Source organism: Pavona decussata, unplaced genomic scaffold (genome assembly GCF_977016875.1).
Source record: "Pavona decussata unplaced genomic scaffold, jaPavDecu1.1 SCAFFOLD_48, whole genome shotgun sequence".
In the NCBI taxonomy this organism is placed as follows: domain Eukaryota; kingdom Metazoa; phylum Cnidaria; class Anthozoa; order Scleractinia; family Agariciidae; genus Pavona; species Pavona decussata.
The window spans coordinates 2039475-2062696 of NW_028145470.1; the positions used below are offsets into that span (position 1 = coordinate 2039475).

The 23222-nt window shown below is 41.3% G+C and overlaps 2 pseudogenes across 1 annotated transcript; both read right to left on the minus strand.

Annotated features, from left to right (window-relative positions):
* Positions 1-1539: 1539 nt before the first annotated feature.
* LOC146481727 (uncharacterized) lies at positions 1540-6196 on the minus strand (annotated as a pseudogene).
* A 6370-nt stretch (positions 6197-12566) lies between these two features.
* Positions 12567-20641, minus strand: LOC146481728 (uncharacterized; annotated as a pseudogene). Its single transcript, XR_014864297.1, has 3 exons — positions 20500-20641; positions 19627-19653; positions 12567-17870 (listed from the first exon to the last, which is right to left on the minus strand). The product of XR_014864297.1 is annotated as an uncharacterized LOC146481728 (transcript).
* Between the last annotated feature and the right edge of the window lie 2581 nt (positions 20642-23222).

The window sequence follows — 23222 nt, forward strand, 5'->3', positions numbered from 1 at the left end:
CATGCTTTTAACTTTGCGTACAGTTATTGATTAATGGATGCACTTAAGTTTGGAGAACACATCAAGAAGCTAAAGGTGCTAACTCTTACGCTTCTCTCGTCAGTGCCCTCCAAACTTCTCGCGTACACCTTTAACTCGATATACGCATGCTAAGCATGTACCAATTCTTAATTGGTATGTTTAAGCTTAATGTGAAGGATTAAAATAAAGACTTTTATGCTGAGAGTGTTAAGAGTACGCTTATCTGATCTGTCAAAACCGGACCCGATGAAAACAATTTAAACAATGATATTACATATTTATTTTTTTAAGATTTTTTGCAGACGGAGAGACTCTTTGCAGGTGAAGATTGAGGAAATTAAGAAACGTTTTCGTTTAAGCTTCGTGGTTTCCATGAAAATCACCATAAACAAAGAGCTATACCTCATTGCTATGCATTCGCAACAAATTTCTACAGGATACCCTTTCGCAGTCTCTCTACCACCCTCTTACAATATTCACAATGCCTTTTCCTCTCCTTCATTTAATCAATAAAATGTTTTCGTACATCGCCCCGATCAAAGGAGAATTTTGTTAATAAGTAGCGCGGGCCCAGCCAGGTGACTCGAACGCTAAGACCTAAGACCCTTAAAAGTGGTACGAATTTTTGCGGTATTAGTCTCATTCTGAACATCGAGTGCTGATGTTCGACAGATTTAAATTACCAAATACGTTGATTTGGTACACTTGATTTATGCTGTTGACGAATATACTATATGCAATGCAATGAGGTGAGTGCCAGTTGAGAATGCTTACTCAGCGTTGACCAGTTCTTGTTGAAACATCAAGAGAGATAACGCATTGCAATTGAAGGCTCTGCATTGGAAGGGCAGTTCTTCGTCAGATTTTTATTCAGCCACAAGTTTACCCTGGTATATCATGTCTAGCGCGAGACGAGGTGGAGCAATCTAACTATTTTTGGGCGATTTAACTATCATGTGAAGCGATTTTGCCGTAGTGTGGAGCGATCTGGCGATGAGCGAAGTGAGCCGTGCCTCACCTTAGCTTCAAAGGCGTAGGTGCGGCCTGGTTCTAACTTATGTTATTGGTTTTGAAGGTCTATATTGATTTGGTCGTTTCCTTCGGTTTGTTCGCGTTGTTCCGATGGTTCCGGTGTTTCTGTGGTTCCATTCCAATCATTCCGATAGTTTCGGGTGTCAGTCAAACGCGGGGCCGGGGTAAGTTCATGCACATTCTAGTTCAAGAATTTGTTAGTTCAAGGAAATATATTGTCTCGTACCTTGTATTTTTTGCCTCATTTCGTTTCTTAGAATAATAAAAGGTAGTCAATTCACGGAACTAATGTCCGCCAGAATACGGAACTACATCGAGTGTTGTCACCGATGACCTATCCTAAGCTAGTAAGCTTTAGAGACTTAACTTTTTTATATTGGCTTTAATCCTTATTTGACCCACAAATGACCTGTGATGTTAAAAAAAAAAATAGAGACCCCGACCGCGACCCCGGCCCCGCGTTTTACTGACACCCGATAGTTTCAGTGGTTTCCTTCTGGCTTCCCTGGTTTCAGCACGTGCCCATTTTTTTCGGTCGGCCGGTTGTCGCTGTAATTATGATCGACAGCAGTAAAACACGCAAATCGTTCAGAGGTGAAAGCTATTAAAAGGGGCAGTAACACATACTACAGACTGAACAAAAACAGACAAATTTAACCTGAAGATTCCTTTGGAAGAAACCTTTCCGTAAGAACTACCCAAACTAGAGACACAATAATGAAATCAAATAGACCTTTGTTCTGATAGTTGCACGCAAGAAATCACATAGTGAAGAGCGTGGAATAATGCGCCCGTGAAATATCACAATCAAACAAGAACATAATTATGCCTGTGGCCTGTGACGGTTCTTCGAGGAAAGCAGTTTTCAAGATACTCATTTTTTTCGCGGAAAATCTTTTTCAGAATCACCAGCGCCTTCTTGTGAAGTTCTTTGGCCTGATTATATTCTCCAATGCTGTTGTAGACATCTCCCAGCTTACTATAACTACTAGCCACAAGTCTACGGAGGGATGTTCTTCGCCGAAATCTTTTTCCGAATAATTATCGCCTTTTCGTGAAGTAACTTGGCCTGACTTTCTTCTCCAATTTTGTAGTAAACACATCCCAGATTACCATAACTTGTTGCAACGGAGGCATGGTCTTCATCGAAAATCTTTTTCTGTAACATTAGGGCCTTCTCGTAAAGTTCTTTGGCCTGATTATATTCTCCAATTCTGTAGTACACATTTCCCAGATTACAATAACTTGTTGCCACGTGCGCATGCTCTGCGCCGAAAATCTTTTTCTGAATCATCAGCGCCTTCTCGTTAAATTCTTTGGCCTGATTATATTCTCCAATTCTGTAGTACACATTTCCCAGATTACAATAACTTGTTGCCATGTGCGCATGCTCTTCGCCGAAAACCCTTTTCAGAATCACCATCGCCTTTTCGTAAAGTCCTTTGGCCTGATTATATTCTCCAATTCTGTAGTACACATTTCCCAGATTACAATAACTTGTTGCCACGTGCGCATGCTCTCCGCCGAAAATCTTTTTCTGAATCATCAGCGCCTTCTCGTAAAGTTCTTTGGCCTGATTATATTCTCCAATTCTGTAGTACACATTTCCCAGATTACAATAACTTGTTGCCACGTGCGCATGCTCTTCGCCGAAAATCTTTTTCTGAATCATCAGCGCCTTCTCGTGAAGTTCTTTGGCCTTATTATATTCTCCAATGCCATCGTACACATTTCCCAGATTACTATAACTTGTTGCCACGTGTGCGTGCTGTTCGCCGAAAATATTTTCCTCAATCATCAGCGTCTTCTCATAAAGTTCTTTGGCCTGATTATATTCTCCAATGCTGTAGTACACATTTCCCAGATTAACATAACTTGTTGCAACGAGCGCATGCTCTCCGCCGAAAATCGTTTTCTTAATCATCAGCGCCTTCTCGTAAAATTCTTTGGCCTGATTGTATTTTCCAATTCTGTAGTACATACTTCCCAGGTTACCATAACTTGTTGCCACGGAGGCATGCTCTTCGCCAAAAATCTTTTTATCGATCATCAGCGCCTTCTCGTGAAGTTCTTTGGCCTGATTACATTCTCCAATGCTGTCGTAGACATTTCCCAGATTACCATAACATGTTGCCACGTGCTTATGCTCTTCGCCGAAAATTTTTTTCAGAATCATCATCGCCTTCTCGTGAAGTTCTTTGGCCTGATTACATTCTCCAATGCTGTCGTAGACATTTCCCAGATTACCATAACATGTTGCCACGTGCTCATGCTCTTCGCCGAAAATTTTTTTCAGAATCATCAGCGCCTTCTCGTAAAGTTCTTTGGCCTGATTATATTCTCCAATGCTGTAGTACACATTTCCCAGGTTACCATAACTTGTTGCTACGGAGGCATGCTCTTCGCCGAAAATCTTTTTCCGAATCATCAGCGCCTTCTCGTGAAGTTCTGTGGCCTGATTATATTCACCAATGCTGTGGTACACATTTCCCAGGTTACCATAACTTGTTGCTACGGAGGCATGCTCTTCGCCGAAAATCTTTTTCCGAATCATCATCGCCTTCTCGTGAAGTTTTGTGGCCTGAGTGTATTCTTCCATGCGGTAGTACACATTTCCCATGTTACCATAACTTGCTGCTACGGAAGCATGCTCTTCGCCGAAAATCTTTTTCTCAATCATCAGCGCCTTCTCGTAAAGTTCTTTGGCCTGATTATATTCCCCAATGCTGTTGTACACACTTCCCAGGTTACCATAACTTGTTGCTACGGAGGCATGCTCTTCGCCGAAAATCGTTTTCTCAATCATCAGCCCCTCTTCAATGAACACTTTAGCTTGATTATGTTTTCCAATGCCATAATAATACACTGATCCACTCAAACTTAAAATTCTAGCTTTAAGTGAGGCTCCTTCTCGCCAATTATCGTTTGTCTTCTGCAGTAAGCTACACGCCAAATCCACAGTGTATTTTGCAAACGAAAAGTCAGACAAATCGTTACAAGCACGCGCCAAAAAACCTAACCATTCAACAACTTCGTCATCAGTTATGAAGGGTGTCAGCAGGTTTACAAATTGCGTTTCATGTGAAACAAAACGAGACGTGATCATGTGCTCAAGAAGAGATTTGCAATGATGCGTTAATTTGTTGAGCAATGCATAATTTTCCATCTCTGCTTGAAGCAGGGATTTAAAAACCTTGACGGCGTCTGCCATGTTGTGAAATTTCTCCGGTGATCCCATTTGACAAATGGCGCTTTGTTTTAACACTGTATGAACAATGTTATGCAAGCGTAAAAAGGTTTCTTCAACATCTTCATCAGCTGAGACAAGAATTAAGGAAGACTTCAAAATTTTTGTTTTAGTTAACTCCTCTGGTTGGTCTGTAATGCGCCCTTTTACGAACTCTACAACGGCGTTAAGCGGGAGAACATCGCAAGCACAGAGCGCAAAGAAAGAAAATGCCTGATGAAGAACGTCATCAGTTTCAATAGCTCTTTTCAAAGCCATTTCTACTACCTCCTTTATTGTTTTTGAATAAGCTGAACTCTCTTTCGCAAGAACATTTTCAGTCGCTTCTCGTTGGCTGTGAGTTAGTCCTTCCAGGTAGTTTGACCAACTATATTTTGGAGAACCATTCTTTACAACAGTTTGCACGTAATAACCAGCAGCTGCTAAGGCCAGTGGTTGATGATCCAGGACTTTGGCAATATTTTCCACTGTTTGTTCTCGGTCTGAAATTTGCGACACTTTTTCCAACAACTCAGTCACTGCTTCTTCTGGCTGCATTCCTTTACTGAATGATTCATGGTACACATGTGGTGCATCACAGGGAAGTGCAGAGCTATCTTGAGTAGTGATTAACACTTGTCCATGGCCCCATTCCTCGTCGCCAATTTGAGGTAGAAAACTGCGGACTAAGGTCAAGTCGATAACGTTATCCGCTATTATCAGCCAATTGGCGTACTTTTTAACCTGCGGCAAAATCAAGCGAATAAGCTGCTGAATGGTTTCTCCTGGCTTTTCTCCTTTTGAGGTTTCTAGGTTAGTCAAGGCATACTCTGTAACTCCTAAGTATTTACCGAGGGTGATGTAAGAGTCAGCAAGTGTCTCGATACATTCTGCGTTCAATGTTGCAACAAACGTCATGTCTTCAGCATTATCTGATCTCTTTGAAAAGAACTCGGATCCAAGTTGACGGGCAAGTTGACTTTTGCCACATCCAGGATTTCCTGACAAGTAAATTGTGCTAACTGCTCCGTTGGAACCACTGCGAAGTTCCTGCATTTTGTTTGAGATTCTTTCAATATCACTGGAACGTCTGATGAGTTCGTGTGGAAGTTTTAATGCGAGGAAGCAAAATGGCTCAAGCTTTGAGTTTATTTCATGTGTAAGAGTCTTGTTTTCTTCCTTCGCGGACTGCAGATCAACTTGTGTACTCACTAGTGTGTTCTTTGTTAACTTCAAGTCAGATTGGGTCTGGTCTAAGCGAGATTTTGTTTGGTCCAAGTCAGATTTTGTCTGGTCCAATTCAGAGTTTCTCTGGTCCAAGTCAGATTTTGTTTGGTTTAAGTCATGTTTTGCCTTGTCCACTTCAGTTTGGAGATCATGGACTTTCTTCTTAAAGTTTTCTACTTCATCAGTTGGAAAGCTTGTCTGGTTCTTGACGTCTTCGACGTCCTTAACCGGAAGGCCTAACGAATTAAGAGCATTTATCACTGTTCCTACGTCTTTGTTGAACTCGGCATCACTAAGTTCAGCCTTGGTCATATGGGCAATACCGTTACGAACTTGTCGAATATCATCAACAGCTTTACGGACCGCTGGTGAAACAGTAGAGCCAATGGCATTTGAGTATAGTATCGCTGAGAACAAACACGTACAGTCCCACTCGGCCGTGTTACCATTCCGCACGATATTCCGATACTGAGTTTTCATTGATGTCTTCTTACCTTTTTTAGTTTCTGTCTTGTAGAAGTCCTTTCCATTCTTCGCGGTATCCTCCCATTTTCCATACGCAGTTGCACTGTAGAGGAAATCCCATTCTTGTTTGAAGATCTTTCGTAAGGAATCAGAAAGCAAGTTGAAGGCAATGAAACAGAGTCGAAAGAAGTTTAATTGCTCCGGTGAGTACCCCGCCATTGCAGGTGAAACTGCGGGAAACAAAAAGGAATAATTGCAATGAACGAGAAGGTAAATTAAAAAGAAATTGAGTAGTCAATCATATTAAATCAAATCCGCATCTCCAGATAATGTTTTCTGTCTAAACTGTGACCCTATTTCAGAGTAAAACACATTGGAATTTTCGTGTACCTTTTTGTAATATTTGACAACTAGATTATTCGCTCTCGATTTCTATCGCGTGATAGCTGATGAGGGCGCAGCCTGAATCAGCTATCATGCATAGAAATCGAGAGCGAATAATCTAATTGTTTTAGTATAAATATACTAGTCGTTCAAAACTAAACAAGTAAATTATCTATATCCTCATCGCAGAAACTTCGAAAACGCGACGAAGCGGCCGCCATTTTGATAAAAACCGCTACTCACTATCTATCACAGAATAGATAGCGAGTAGCTTAGCCAATCAGAGAACGGCATTCGTGATGGAACACTAGTAGATTTATATTAATTGGGATTAGAAGTCATATCTATTTTCAGACCTGGTCCCTAGTATCTGTAATACCCATACCTATTTTCAGACTATGCGACAAAAATCGCTAAAATCTATAGATGTACCCATTTTAAGTCCAAAACGGCCAAAAAAATCTATACGCTTTGTCGCCGCACACACCTATGAAGTACTTCAGCCGTGGACAAACCAAAATTTTTGTTAAACAGGCTTTATAAGAGGCCTGAAGTCCCCGACGAAGAAGAAGAAGAAGAAGAAGACATCGGCCAAGTGGACGATGCAACTTAGAAATGAGGCCCGTGAATAAACGCATTTAAAAATAACAAAAACAGTTTGGACGTGGACACGAGGAACGCGCGCTCTTGTGAACGTGTTGCACGCCCGAGTGTAAAGAATTTGATAGGTAACCAGCTTGCTGAGCCATTTACCGTTTTTCAATAAAGCTGATTGATTGATTGATTGATTGATTGATTGATTGATTGATTGATTGATAGGTTAAACTGCCGCATGGCTCTTAGAACCCAGGGACGCTCAACCACTTGGGTGTGAGCAACACGTTCCCGCTTGTAACCTAGGAATTGTTTTTTTTTTTCCCTTTTATTTCATTGATTTCTATTTCGTTATAACACTGGGTACAATCGTAGCCTCTAAAAACTAGCTTTTATCCAGTAAAGTTTATTTCTTTCTGCTCCTATGTAGCATCTTTTGCCTTGATGGTCTAGTGGTTAGGACACTCTGTTGTGGCCACAGTATTCCCGGTTCAAATCCTGGTCAGGGCAAATTTTTTCCTTTTTTAAAATCTTTTAGGTGACCTGAACCCAAGATCCAAAGCGGTCCGCTGTCATATCGGTAAACCTGAGCCCGCGATACTTATCACCCTTACGTCGTATGCGTAGGCGGAGGGGAGTGAGTGTTTGTCACGGTCGCTGGTCAGTAAGACAGCAGCAACGCAATCCGCAGTGTAATATTTTGATTTTTTGGGCAAGTCGACCGCTGGTCACTAGGAGTGCAGAAAAATGTCCCACCATGTCATTTTAAGGATTTTTTCTGTTAAAATATCTTGTTGTTAATAATCCCTCTCTTACTAGTTGTTCTTAAACGGGCCAATCACAAAGCAACCTTTGGAACAGTCAATCAACCCTCATTAATGCAGGCAGAGCCGCCCTGAAGCGCCCGTGATTTTCCGCGCGTTTCGCGTTCGCCCCTCACCTCCCCTAGAAGTAATATTTTTGTCCTTTATTGTTCTAATTGTCTTTAAGAAAGACTGGATAATTAGAATTCATTGACTACCCGTATATGTTGAGGTCTTAGGCGGGGTCTAGAAAGAAAAAGGTTGTCTCTTGTACTGACATATCGGATTTCAGCCATTATGGCGCGCCCCACGCGCTTCAAGCGTAAATATTCAAGACGCGAATTTCGTGTTTTCGAAAAGAAAGCACACCTTTTCGAAACAATAAATCAAAAGAAGAACATCTAAGGATTACTCAACAGTTTAAACAGCGGAAATCCAAGAGTTAACGACGAGCAAGTGGACATTTTAAATCCACATTTAAGCCGCAGTAATGTTCGGTAATTTACGAGTGTTTCTAGGAATGCATTGACAAAGAATTACAGGTTTGATTGTGGATTTGTACTGAAATGCTATTCAAATTTTCCGATTCTTCGTATTCCGAACAATTTTTGCCAACCTTTTAACAAACGTGCTCCGCACGGGTCGATAAATTCGCTTCAAAATTATCCTGCGAGCAGTGGTTTCTCTAGCGGACTGTACGATACGAACAGGAGAGAAGCCACTGCGAGCAACAGTTTTTTCTTTGTTGAGGCGCCGTCCAACGCCTTGGTGGAATAAATTTACTTTGAACTAGTAAAACCTGACAGAGAATTTGGTATGGTTTTGTGAGCTGCAGATCCCCGTTTTTCTAACTCCTTAGCAACACGGCTTAGCTGTTAATAATTAATAACGTCCACTTTTATAAATTTACATTTGAAAGAGACAGGTGGCGTTTCACAAAAAAATTAACCAATCAGTGGAGTGCACAACGTTTTCCACAATTTGTGGAAAAATCTGTGTAATTTATACAAGTTCTAGAAAAATTCGTGAAGCTGACGCTTCAGCAGACACAATGCCGCTTACTTTGAGACAACTTCAGCATTGGCGTGACAACTGTTTGGAGAAACTGGAAGAATTGAAAAGCATGACAAATGAAATTGGTGGTAATGAGCTGGGAACTATTTCAATTCAACCGTATTCTTCAATGGATTGTCATAACTGAGTTTGGGTACGACCCAAACCGCCCCTATTCACTGCTCCCAAACGCAGAACTCTACCTTTCTTAAGTGCCAGCCATCAACCGAGTAATTTGCATTAGAACATAAATTCAGAAACAGGATTATTCGTTGTACATTAGATCACCAAAGAAAAAAAATTATCGCCGTTTACGAGTTTTCGACGGAAGATCACGTGGCATAGCTTGGCGCTACAGATACTTAGGCCCCGTTTATATGGAGAAAAGTTGTCCCGGGCAAGAGGGTCACCCTCCCAGCCGAGTCAACTTTAGCGAGCGTTTATATGAGAAAAAAGTTGACCCTTTTGCCCGAGCCAAGAGCTGACCGTCTAGAGCCGGATCATGAAAACATGCGTAAAAAAAAAACCGCCTCGAAGTCTGCAAATCAGATCGGTTGTTTTTCGTAAGTTTACAAACGTTGGCTTTTTATACCCAAGAAATTCTGGTTCCTATGGTTTTTGAAACCAAGTTAAACAGTTCTGAAGTTAAAACTTCCCGGGCAAAATCGGTTTGCGAAGGCTAAACGAGTCGTGGTTGACTGAATCTAGCCGCGTGACATTTCAAGTTCTTTTCGCGTTGAATTTCGCCTGTCGTTAAGTCCGTAATCACACAAAACTGAGATACAAGTGTTTGTTGTGGCATAACTTGATAACACTAAACGCCAAATGATTTATATACCTTTTCATATAATTTGACTTTGTCGGCGTTGAAGTCGGTGGCATTGAACTCGCACATTCCCAATGACAACAGAGCTCACGCATGCTCTGATTGTCTCGCCTTGACGGAGTTGACCCGGCTAGGCGAGCCAAAGTGTTTATATGGAGAAAAGTTGGCCCGGCTAGGAGGGTGACCCTACCATCGCAAAAGGGTGACCCGGCTAGGCGGGTCACCCTTCTAGCCGAGCCAACTTTTTGTTTCTCATGTAAACGGTTCGCCAAGTTTTGTAAGGAAATGTAGGAAAAGTTGGCTCGCCCAGGGTAGCTCGGGTAGGCGGGTGACCCTTCTACCCGGGACAACTTTTCTCCATATAAACGGGGCCTTACTAGTATATAAGTTGATAAAGCTGCAACGCAGACAAAATTTACCGTCGTGAGTACCTTAGTTCTGCGTTAAAAATAACAACAATTTTCTCCAAAATTGCAGACAAGTTAAAATGAACTATAGTGTAAGATAAATGGCCATTAACAAGAGAAACTTTTCTTTGTCAAATACTTGTGAAATGTTCGTGGCTAGTCTGACGCGGCGTTTCGTCTCGGCCAAGAGACTCTTCAGAGACCTTTAGAATTTATAGGCAAACTCGTTGAGCATCACGCCCAAAGTCCCGTTCGCAAATTCAAGATGTTTTCACAAGTATTTGACAATTTTTCAATTCTTTATTGTATGAAATTTTCTTTGCCATTAATAAACTACTGACAGTTCAATATCACCATGGCGTGATCTAATTAGACTGAAACTTCACACTAAAACTAGCTGCTACAGTCAAGTAGATTCTCGTGAAATTCACTGACCTAGTGGACCTCAGCGGTTTGTGTAATTTTATACGTCGAATTCAAGAAATCTTCAAAACATTTCCCCGGAGGACTGACAACTATCTTCGTGTTTCCATAAAATTCTTCAAAGAGATTTCTAAAGAAATCGCTCAGCATAAAAGCAAAAGATAATTTCGATAACTACAGTCGACTCCCGATAACTCGAACCTTCAAGGGAAATTGAAAAAGGTTCGAGTTATCGGAAGTTCGAGTTGTCAAGGTTAAAATTATATAGAAGATGACCTGAAAGGAAAGGAAAATTGGTTTGAGTTAGCGGGAGGTTCGAGTTAGTGACGGTTCGAGTTATCGGGAGACAAGTCTAACTAGCTACTAACCTGGCTATTCATAATGAACCAGATCGAGACGGGAACAAGGAGCTGAGTGCGCAAAACTACGAATAAATTCACTCGGGACTTTTCCAGCGAGTCAAACTCCGTGTGAGGGGAAGTCTGAAAAGTTCACACGCCAATTAAGACACAAAGACATTTTCACTGAAAGCTAAGAATAACCCTCACATATCTTGTGATACAAATCCACTCGAAGCACCTTTGTTCATTCTCGCAGATAAAAGCCATTAGTGGCCTGAAGTTTATCGTCTTTATCCGCGTGGCTTAAATCAGCCTCAAATATCGCACATTTGTACCTCATACCCACAGCTGAATATTATGTTCGTACGTACCAGTGCTTTTTTAAAGCAACCGCCGATCTTTACCGTACAACCAGACAAATGTTGCTTTAGAACTTGTAAAACATCGACCACTGCTTCGTGTTTCTCAGAAATGTGCTTGCAAAGCGAATTTCAGTTTAGGCGATCAGCTTTTTCAGGTCACGAGTGTAAACTAATTTATAATATTACGTCATCGTTACTGGCTAATTTTAACCTGACCAGTGAATTTCTGTGTGCGATTCTGAAACTTCATATATACTTCATCACTACCCAAGTACTGGCTAGTCTTCTCAGCCCAACAGAAAACAGGAGAGTGTAGGAGACCGGGGCTTAAAGGGTGGGGATGGGGGGGGGGGGTGGTTAGGAATCCCCTGGTCACCTGCCAGTGTGCACATGGAAAGAGCTTAGCTCCCGCCTCGGTATTTTGATGGCTACTGGTCGTGTGGTATGGTGTGCGCATGCGTAAGGTACTGTCGAGTTGTGTGTACATCTTTGCTCCCAGAGCCTAAGATTTTTGGTCAGCGGTTCGATCGTGTAGTAATTGAAAAATAACCACGGGAAGTCTCGGAACGAGAATGTGTTGTGTGACTTTCATTCAGAGGAGTTTGTTTCATTATGTTGGGTTAAAACCAGGTAGGGGCGGGGGAGGGAAAGGTGGGTGGGGTTTAGTTTTATGTGACAGATACCGTATTTTCTCGATTAAACGCCCCGGCGATTATTTGAAATTCGGCAGATTTTGACCCGGCGTTTTTCGAGGCCGGCGTTTAATCGGGGTCCGGCGTTTATTAATGATATGCGATTTTCAGCCATTTTCCAAGTTGATTTATTATTACCGATCCTCGGAAACCGAGGGGCAGTTTGTCAGTGCTGGACGATTTTTCCCTGGATTACCCGAAGTTACAGTATTATGGCACTGTACATACGACACTTGCAATCAAGATTTGTATCACTTATCTCGCTGTGCAGCAACTATCCAAGTTATGTTACGACGGTATTTTTCCTTTGAGCGGTTATTAAAATACCAAAACAGCATACCGTACTTGGTATGTCGTAACAGTGCCATTCAAGAGGTTACTATTTACTTGTAACCGGTCCTTGTGACCTTGACCCCTAATAAACGCCTGGACGCCGGGACTCGATAAACTCACCCGGCGTTTATTTAAAAATCGGCAGTTTTGACCCGGCGTTTAAACGATACCGGCCTTTAATCGAGAAAATACGGTATACTTAGGGTGTGAGTGTTATGTCGGTGCAAGCTCACACCGGTCTTTTGTTTCTCGATCGATCGATCAATCAATCAATCAATCAATCAATCAATCAATCAATCAATCAATCAATCAATCAATCAATCAATCAATCAATCAATAAAGCAATTAATCAATCAATCAAACAATCAATCAATCAATCAATTAATCTTTATTGTTTATACAAAAACTTGTATCATGTTACATGGTCTTCCTAGGAGTCATGTAAATTTAGCCTTAAATACATTAAGTTACCTAACTACCTAACCTAAAGGATGAATACAATAAAACTATCAAAGTTAATTTCCACTGAGTTAAATGGTCCCATTAAATGAAATCTTAAAATGATTTAAATTGGGCCGCTTCCTTAGCTCTAAGGGGATCCTGTTCCGTAGAACAGATACCCTAAGGCTCCCTTTTGCAGACTCAGTTCTTGATTGTAGGAATGTTAATACTTGAAACATTAGTGAAAACTCGACACAAGTAGGTGGGGAAAGATTATACGGACTTTAGACATAACAACAGCCAGCTGTTTTAATCTTCATGGCCAACCACAGGGCGCAGAGGAGTCAAATTTGTTGTAAATGAGCAGCTAAATTCTCCGGTGCAAATCGATTTTGTTGATTAAAATCAGCACGGAACGTGATCTAACAAAGCGTCATGGGATCTTATTACGCGTCTGTTGAAAGATTAACCCCAACACACAAGCCGCATGCATCAATGACTGTGGGCCCATTACCGTACCTTACGGTGGGCTTACTCTCTTTTTTTCTCTCGGCACTTCGTGCCTCGCTGTAAAAGCTTCGCTTTTCCGACGTCGCCCTTCGGGCGACGATCGTTTCCCCACAGGCGGTCATAGCCAGCTTGGGGTTAATCTTTCAACAGACGCGTAATAAGATCCCATGACGCTTTGTTAGATCACGTTCTTGCTGATTTTTAAAAATCAACAAAATCGGTTTGCACACTGATTTAAAACAAATTTGACTCCTCTGCGCCCTGTGGGCCAACTAGCCAAGGAAAAACAACAACATTAGCGCGAGGTTAATATTCTGCTTACAGATAACAACAGCTTAATAAAGAATTGACTACCCAAGTAAGACAGAATTTTTTACGCATACATATATTTTTATATCTTTCAGATCTTTTTCTTTTATATATTTTCCACACTCCGCACTCCCTACTCCGCACTCCTCGTTTTCCACCTGACAAGAGGTGAAAGTTATTAAAAGACGCAGTATTACATACTACATACAGACTTATTTAAACTAAAGATTCCTTTGGACGAAAGCTTTCCGTAAGAACTACCCGAACCGGAGACACAATCATGAAGTCAAATAGACCTTTGTTCTGACAGTTGCATGCAAGAAATCACTTGGTGAAGAGCTACCACAATCAAACAAGAACGTAATTATGCATGTAGCCTGATGTGACCGTTCTTCGAGGGAAGCAGATTTCAAGATACTTTTTTTTTTTCGCGGAAAATCTTTTTCAGAATCATCAGCGCCTTCTCGTAAAGGTCTTTGGCCTGATAATATTCTCCAATGCTGTTGTACACATCTCCCAGCTTACTGTAACTACTAGCTACAAGTTGTTCTCCGCTAAAATCTTTTTCCGAATCATCATCGCCTTTTCGTGAAGTAACTTCGCCCGACTTTTTTCTCCAATTTTGTAGTAAACACATCCTAGGTTACCATAACTTGTTGCAACGGAGGCATGGTCTTCGCCGAAAATCTTTTCATTTAACATTAGGGCCTTCTCGTGAAGTTCTTTGGCCTGATTATATTCTCCAATGCTGTCGTACACACTTCCCAGATTACCATAACTTGATGCCACGTGCGCATGCTCTTCGCCGAAAACCTTTTTCTGTAACATTAACGCCTTCTTGTAAAGTTCTTTGGCCTGATTATATTCTCCAATGCTGTAGTACACATTTCCCATATAATCATAAGTTAGTGCCACGTCCTCATTTTCTGCGCCGAAAATCTTTTTCTGTAACATCAACGCCTTGTCGTAAAGTTCTTTGGCTTGATTATATTCCCCAATGCTGTAGTACAGATTTCCCAGATTACTATAACTTGTTGCCACGTGCGCATGCTCTTCGCCGAAAATCTTTTTCTCAATCATCAGCGCCTTCTCGTAAAGTCCTTTGGCCTGATTATATTTTCCAATGCTGTGATACACATTTCCCAGATTACTATAACTTGTTGCCACGTGCGCATGCTCTTCGCCGAAAATCTTTTTCTCAATCATCAGCGCCTTCTCGTAAAGTCCTTTGGCCTGATTATATTTTCCAATGCTGTGATACACATTTCCCAGATTAGCATAATGTGTTGCAACGCGCGTATGCTCTTCGCCGAAAATCGTTTTCTGAATCATCAGCGCCTTCTCGTAAAGTTCTTTGGCCTGATTGTATTTTCCAATGCTGTAGTACATACATCCCAGGTTACCATAACTTGTTGCTACGGAGGCATGCTCTTCGCCGAAAATCTTTTCATTTAACATTAGGGCCTTCTCGTAAAGTTCTTTGGCCTGATGATATTCTCCAATGCTGTAGTACACATTTCCCAAGTTACCATAACTTGTTGCTACGGAGGCATGCACTTCGCCGAAAATCTTTTTCTCAATCATCAGCGCCTTCTCGTAAAGTTCTTTGGCCTGATTGTATTGTCCAATGCTGTAGTACACACTTCCCAGGTTACCATAACTTGTTGCTACGGAGGCATGCTCTTCGCCGAAAATCTTTTTCCGAATCATCATCGCCTTCTCGTGAAGTACTGTGGCCTGATTATATTGTCCAATGCTGTAGTACACATTTCCCAGGTTACCTAAACTTGTTGCTACGGAGGCATGCTCTTCGCCGAAAATCTTTTTCCGAATCATCATCACCTTCGCGTGAAGTACTGTGGCCTGATTATATTCTCCAATGCTGTGGTACACATTTCCCAGGTAACCATAACTTGTTGCTACGGAGGCATGCTCTTCGCCGAAAAACTTTTTCTCTATCATCAGCGCCTTCTCGTAAAGTTCTTTGGCCTGATTATATTCTCCAATGCTGTAGTACACATTTCCCAGGTTACCATAACTTGTTGCTACGGAGGCATGCTCTTCGCCGAAAATCGTTTTCTCAATCAACAGGCCCTGTTCAAAAAACATTTTAGCTTGATTATGTTTTCCAATGCCATAATACACTAATCCACTCAAACTTAAAATTCTAGCTTTAAGTGAGGCTCCTTCTCGCAAATTATCGTTTATCTTCTGCAGTAAGCTACACGCCAAATCCACAGTGTATTTTGCAAACGAAAAGTCAGACAAATCGTTACAAGCACGCGCCAAAAACTCTAACCATTCAACAACTTCGTCATCAGTTATGAAGGGGGTCAGCAGGTTTACAAATGGCGTTTCGTGTGAAACAAAACGAGACGTGATCATGTGCTCAAGAAGAGATTTGCAATGATGCGTTAATTTGTTGAGCAATGCATAATTTTCCTTCTCTGCACGAAGCAGGGATTTAAAAACCTTGACTGCGTCGGCCATGTTGTGACATTTCTCCGATGATTCCTTTTGGCAAATGGAGTTTTGTTTTAAGACTGTATGAACAATGTTATGCAAGCCTAAAAAGGTTTCTTCAACATCTTCATCAGCTGAGACAAGAATTAAGGAAGACTTCAAAATTTTTGCTTTAATTAACTCCTCTGGTTGGTCTGTTATGCGCCCTCTTACGAACTCTACAACGGCGTCAAGTGGGAGAACATCACAAGCACAGAGCGCAAAGAAAGAAAATGTGTGATGAAGAACATCATCAGTTTCAATAGCTCTTTTCAAAGCCATTTCTACTGCCTCCTTGATTGTTTTTGAATAAGCTGAACTCTCTTTCGCAAGAACATTTTCAGTCGCTTCGCGTTGGCTATGTGTTAGTCCTTCCAGGTAGTTTGTCCAACTATATTTTGGAGAGCCATTCTTTAAAACAGTTTGGACGTAATAACCAGCAGCTGCTAAGGCCAGTGGTTGATGATCCAGGACTTTGGCAACATTTTCCACTGTTTGTTCTCGGTCAGAAATTTGGGACACTTTTTTCAACAACTTCATTGCGTCTTCTGGCTGCATTCCTTTACTGAATGATTCATGATACATATGTGGTGCATTACGGGGAAGTGCAGAGCTATCTTGTGTAGTGATTAACACTTGTCCATGGCCCCATTCCTCGTCGCGAATTTGAGGTAGAAAACTTCGGATTAAGCTCAAGTCGATAATGTTATCCGCTATTATCAGCCAATCGGAGTACTTTCGAACCTGCGGCAAAATCAAGCGAATAAGCTGCTGAATGGTTTCTCCTGGCTTTTCTCTTTTTGAGGTTTCTAGGTTAGTCAAGGCATATTCTGTAATTCCTAGGTGTCTACCAAGGGTGATGTAAGAGTCAGCAAGTGTCTCGATACATTCTGCGTTCAATGTTGCAACAAACGTCATGTCTTCAGCATTATCTGATCTCTTTGAAAAGAACTCGGATCCAAGTTGACGGGCAAGTTGACTTTTGCCACATCCAGGATTTCCTGACAGATAAATCGTGCTAACTGCTCCGTTGGAACCACTGCGAAGTTCCTGCATTTTGTTTGATATTCTTTCAATATCACTGGAACGTCTGATGAGTTCGTGTGGAGGTTTTAATGCGAGAAAGCAAAATGGCTCAAGCTTTGAGTTTATTTCATGTGTTAGAGTCCTGTTTTCCTCTTTCGCGGACTGCAGGTCAACTTGTGTACTCACTAGTGTGCTCTTCGTTAACTTCAAGTCAGATTGGGTCTGGTCCAAGCGAGATTTTGTCTGGTCCAAGTCAGATTTTGTCTGGTCCAATTCAGAGTTCCTCTGGTCCAAGTCAGATTTTGTTTGGTTTAAGTCATGTTTTGCGTTGTCTACGTTAGTTTGGAGATCATGGACTTTCTTCTTAAAGTTTTCTACTTCATCAGTTGGAAAGCTTGTCTGGTTCTTGACGTCTTCGATGTCCTTAACCAGAAGGCCTAACGAATTAAGAGCATTTATCACTGTTCCTACGTCTTTGTTGAACTCGGCATCACTAAGTTCAGCCTTGGTCATATGGGCAATACCGTTACGAACTTGTCGAATATCATCAACAGCTTTACGGACCGCTGGTGCAACAGTAGAGCCAATGGCATTTGAGTAAAGTATCGCTGAGAACAAACACGTACAGTCCCACTCGGCCGTGTTACCATTCCGCACGATATTCCGATACTGAGTTTTCATTGATGTCTTCTTACCTTTTTTAGTTTCTGTCTTGTAGAAGTCCTTTCCATTCTTCGCGGTATCCTCCCATTTTCCATACGCAGTTGCACTGTAGAGGAAATCCCATTCTTGTTTGAAGATCTTTCGTAAGGAATCAGGAAGCAAGTTGAAGGCAATGAAACAGAGTCGAAAGAAGTTTAATTGCTCCGGTGAGTACCCCATTGCAGGTGAAACTGCGGGAAACAGAAAGGAATAATTACAATAAACGAGAAAATAAATTAAAAAGAAATTGAGTAGGCAATCAGATTAAATCAAATCCGCATCTCCAGATAATTTTTCTCCAAACTGTGACCCTAGTTCAGACCAAAAATTGGAATTTTCGTCTAACTTTTTCCAGATTTGGGATTAAAATTCATGTCTATTCTCAGAACTGGTCCCTAGTAGCTGTAATACCCATACTCATTTTTAGACTTTCAGACAAAACTCGCTAAAATCTATGCATGTACCCATTTTCATTCCAAAACGGCTAAAAGAATCTATACACTTTGCCGCCGCACAAACCTATATAGCTTATACAGGGAAGTACTTCCCGGATTTCAGCCTCTGAACTGGGACTAATTGAGATCAAAATCCATAGTTTACGTCTCTAAAAGAGACGGCGACAGTCCCCAGCTCTTCTCCCCTTTTAGACGAGAGCCCCCCTCCCCCCTCCCCCTTCTCCAACCCGGGATATGCAAATTGCTGGTTTCGAAACTCACTTAATCATAATCTTCATGAACGTTTGTCAGAGCGCTTATGCTCGAACCATCAGCACTGTAATATCTTTACGGTGGCCAATTTACCTTTAGTTATCAACTCTTTTGAAAAACCAGACTTTCGTTTCTACTCCCCACGACCCAGTTTTCTTTAGTTTCTTATCCAATCGTTATCTTCATGTGCGTGCTTGTGTGGGCGGATTCAGTTTCCCTCCATCAAAACTGCGTTAGATCAAACTTCAAGTTTCCACATCATTGATACTAGTGATTTCTGTAGCATTCGTCTTTAATGGAAATCTTCTTATATCATGAATTCTACTAGCCTGTGAATAGTCTCCCAAGTGGGGTACAAAGCGAAGACAAAAATCGAGTTCGGAGAGGGGACGAGAAACATACCGCGCTCCGCTCTCCCGGCTCGCCGATTTTTTTTTTCGCCCTACTATCTCATTAATATCCCATTATTAACTGACCGGCACAGTGTAGACTGTGTAGTTATGCTAAGCATAAAGCGATATCTTATAAGTGCCGTGGTTAGTTTCTAGACGGTTTCTCTTCGTGATGTGTTTTTTTCTTGTATTTTTTGTTCACAGTAATGCATATTTTGATGTTTGTGTCCATGGAACGCCTCTTTTTATCGAGTGTTGTGATCACTAGAACATTTTACAAAAACGGTAAAAATGTGATAACTAAACGTGCTAGAAATTAAGATAAAGATAAAGTAACAATTTTCTACAGAAACTTATTCCTCTGTCAATTGATCATTAACATACGTTACGCTCCCTTGCGCTAACATTCATTGCAAACAATGTTGAGGAAGTCGCTGTTTAGAATTTCCGGATTTTCTAGGAAAGACAGGAAATGGGGGGAGGGGTGGAACACTGGCAGCTATATTCAACATAATATTGCTTTCACATTGCAACAGGAGTTAAGTTTCTTTTTTTTTCCTTTGTATTTTAAAAGTTGAAGAGAACAACAAAGCCAGATGCACTTAATTGTTTTTTCGTGACTTAAATTCACTTGCGTCTGACGTGAAATGAACACCGAATAAAAGTCACGCTATTTACATGGCACGCTATTTGAAAACAATTTCGTCTCTTTAGAACTGATCTAAAATTCGATTATTCGGATGAAATTTACACTTACAAAAACCATAGAGGTTTTAATCGATAACAAACTACAAATAAATTACAGCCGAGTACACAATACTTCAACAAAACCCAAACGCAGAACTTACCTTTGTTACTCCGTTGATCTCTGGCACCTAGGACATGAATTCAGAAAGCATGATTATTCGTTTGTACACTATGTACGATAAGATCAGCGAAGGAATAATTTATCACCATTTACGTGCTTTCGATACGCAAAATCGCGTGGCAAATCCCGGACTATATATATCTTTACTAGTATATAAGTTGACAAAGTTGCAACGCAGACAGAATTTACTGTCGTAGATAGTTTAGTTCTGTGTTAAAAATAACATTAAATTTTCTCCAAAATTGCGAACACGTTTAATTGAACTAGTGTAATAGAAATGGCCATAAATAAACTATGGGCTGATATTAATAGATTAGTACTACAGTCAAGCAGATTTTGGTGAGATTCACTGGCTTTGAGCGACAGTGGTTTATGGTATTTTACTTCGACTTTAAACCTTTCCCGGAAGACTGACAACTGTCTTCGTGTTTCCATCAAATCCTTCATAGAGATTTCTAAAGAACTCGCTTAGCATAAAGGCAAAAGATAATTTCGATAACTAACTAGCTACTAACCTGGCTACTCATAATGAACCAGATCGCGAAGGGAACAAGGAGCTGAGTACGCAAAACTACGAATTAAATTCACTCGGGACTTTTCCAGCGAATCAAACTCCGTGCGAGGGGAAGTCTGAAAAGTTCACACGCCAAGACACAAGACATTTTTCACTGAAAGCTAAGAATAACCCTCATATATCTTGTGATACAAATCCAATCGAAGCAGCTGTGTTCATTTTCACAGACTGAAGCCATTAAATGCAGTGGCCTGAAGTTTATCCGCGTGGTCTAAATTAGCCTCAAAGATCGCACATTTGTACCCCATACCCACAGTTGAATATTATGTTCGTACGTACCAGTACTTTTTTGAAGCAACCGCCGATCTTTACTGTACAACCAGACAACTGTTGCTTTAGAACTTGTAAAACATCGACCACTGCTTCGTGTTTCTCAGGAATGTGCTTGCAAAGCGAATTTCAGTTTAGGCGATCAGCTTTTTCAGGTCACGAGTGTAAACTAATTTATAATATTACGTCATCGTTACTGGCTAATTTTAACCTGACTTGAATTCCACAGCAGATTCTGAAACTTCATGTAATTTTATACTTTATCACTACTGAAGTACTGGCTACTCTACTCAGCCCAACAGAAAACTGGAGAGTGTAGGAGACCGGGCTTGAGGGGGGGGGGGGGGGGGGATGGGGGGGTGGTTAGGAATCCTCTGATCACCTACCAGTGTGCACATGGAAAGAGCTCGGTATTTGATGCCTACTGCTCGGGTGGTATGGCTGTGCGCATGCGTAAGGTACTGTCGAGTTGTGTGTGCATCCTGGCTCCCAGAGCCTAAGAATTTTTGGCCAGCGGATCGATCGTGCAGTAATTGAACAAACGAAAAAAACAAAAACCGTGGGCAGTCTCGGGACGAGAATGTGTTGTGTGTTGCAATTCTAACTTTTCCAAGCCAAGTTCACCCAATCAGATCACTTGAATGGTTCTCATAACTAGAAGGGTAACAATTCAATTCTAGCAGCTCTATACTGTAGCTTTTGGAGTTTATCAGATAAACCCCTTCGCAATATTTCCCCATACGCGACTTCAGTAATTAAAATAGGGCATTACAAGTGCATTGTACATATTTTGTCTAGTTTTTAGTGGTAGATTGGACTAACACGCCTCACTGTTTAATGTGCAGAATTAGCTATGAATAGTACCAATACCCGTCGATAATTTGACAAGGACTTGACAAGGGACATGAATGAAACGCTTCTTTCCCTACGATGTCTTCGGGCAACTTACCAGCCTTAATATCAAAATGGCTGAAAAAGAGAGAAAAATACAGCCCACAGCGGTACCTCTGGACACTTTGCCGGAGTGTTGCACCATGACGATGCACCACGAGATTTCGGCCCGTTGTTTGCTTATGCCAGCTGGAGATGGGTTTCGCGCTGCTTTCCGATACCTTGTCCCCGACAAGACAGTGAACAAGAGAAAAGTGGGCCCCTAGACCATATGAGACAGATCCCTTTCGTTGGCACCTCAGTTCCACCTAACTGACTTCAACTGAGATTCAGCTCTGTATATATATGATAATGTAGTCATTTTGTATTGCATGTGGTACGTTTTGAGGTTTGAGTATGCACACGGGCTAAAATGACATAATGGTGAACGACATGTAGTCTTGGAGGTACCGCTAGTCTTGAACTCCTTTTACCTTATTTCATTCTTACAATTTTTATTGCCGTTTTCCCGAAAACGATTGCTCCTCCGATGGGCATGGATTGTTGGCATTGTTAAGGGAATCAGGTCGTCACTCCAAGCGCTTTGTGAAAGCCGTTGCTATTTTTCTGTTTTTGGCTATTAAGTCAACTCTTATTACTGTACCATGTAATGAAAATGAGCCATGTTTGTTACTACAACAACTCACATGCTACCTTTCTTATGTCTGGTGACATCAGTCGTAACCCTGGACTGGTTTCTGCTTCGAATGTTGTTAAGATCGATTGCCTCCTGATGAATGCCAGAAGCTCAAAACGTTATCACAAAGACATCACAACAAACTAGCAATTCGTGTGTAACCTCAATCGCTTCCAGGACCTTCAAATCCAACCAACCATTAGAACACAAGCTCTCCGTTGTACGCACATTGCATCATAGAGCCGACAGTGTAACATCAGACCTCGAAGACCTGCGTCAGGAAAAACAACATATCAACAAAACTTTACATAAGTGCGGCTATCCAACATGGGCATTTAACAAGGCATTAAAACCCAAGCCATCAAAACAGGGCGCATTTCAACTCCGGTCCAGGAGGGTCCGCCGAAAGAACAACAGTCGGCATCCCCTACGTGAAAGGCACGACAGAGGAAATCAAAAGAGTGATGAGTTCGTACGGCATTAAGACATACATCAAGCCACCAAGAAAACTCAAGGAAATCCGGTGTAAACATAAGGATCGCCTGGAACCGAAAGAAGTCTGTGGCTCTGATTATAAGATCGTGTGTGGAGGAGAGTAATGTAATGAAACATACATTGCGGAAACGGAAAGATCATTAAAGCCACGTTTTTTAGAACATAAGAGACCAAGCTGTACCTCTTCAGAAGTGTTTCGACACATCAACAAAGATAGGCCAGAACACGATGTGGAGGCACGGATTTTGGATAGAGATCCAGACTGGCTTACGAGAGGAGTTCGGGAGGCGATCTATATCAGAGCCCACAAGCCAACCCTAAATAGAGACGGGGGAGATACAACCTTCCAGTGATCTGGACAAGACTAGTCAGGTGACATGTCACGTGACCTGACCAAATCACTGTGAACAAGACCCTAGCGGAGTCGAAAGCTTAGAATTTTACTTTCAATACGATGTAGCGTCAAAGATTGATAAAGTCAACCGAAATAATCTTGTATGAGCGGTAGCAAAAAGAAGCATCCTTAAACTTATCAACCGATTCTTAGATTTTGAATATTCACCAGAAAGTCGTTTTTGGTTCCTTTAAAACATTTTTGAACACTTTCAGATAAAGACATCAACTACATAACAAATTTATCATTCTGCAAACATTTTATTAAGCAAATGGG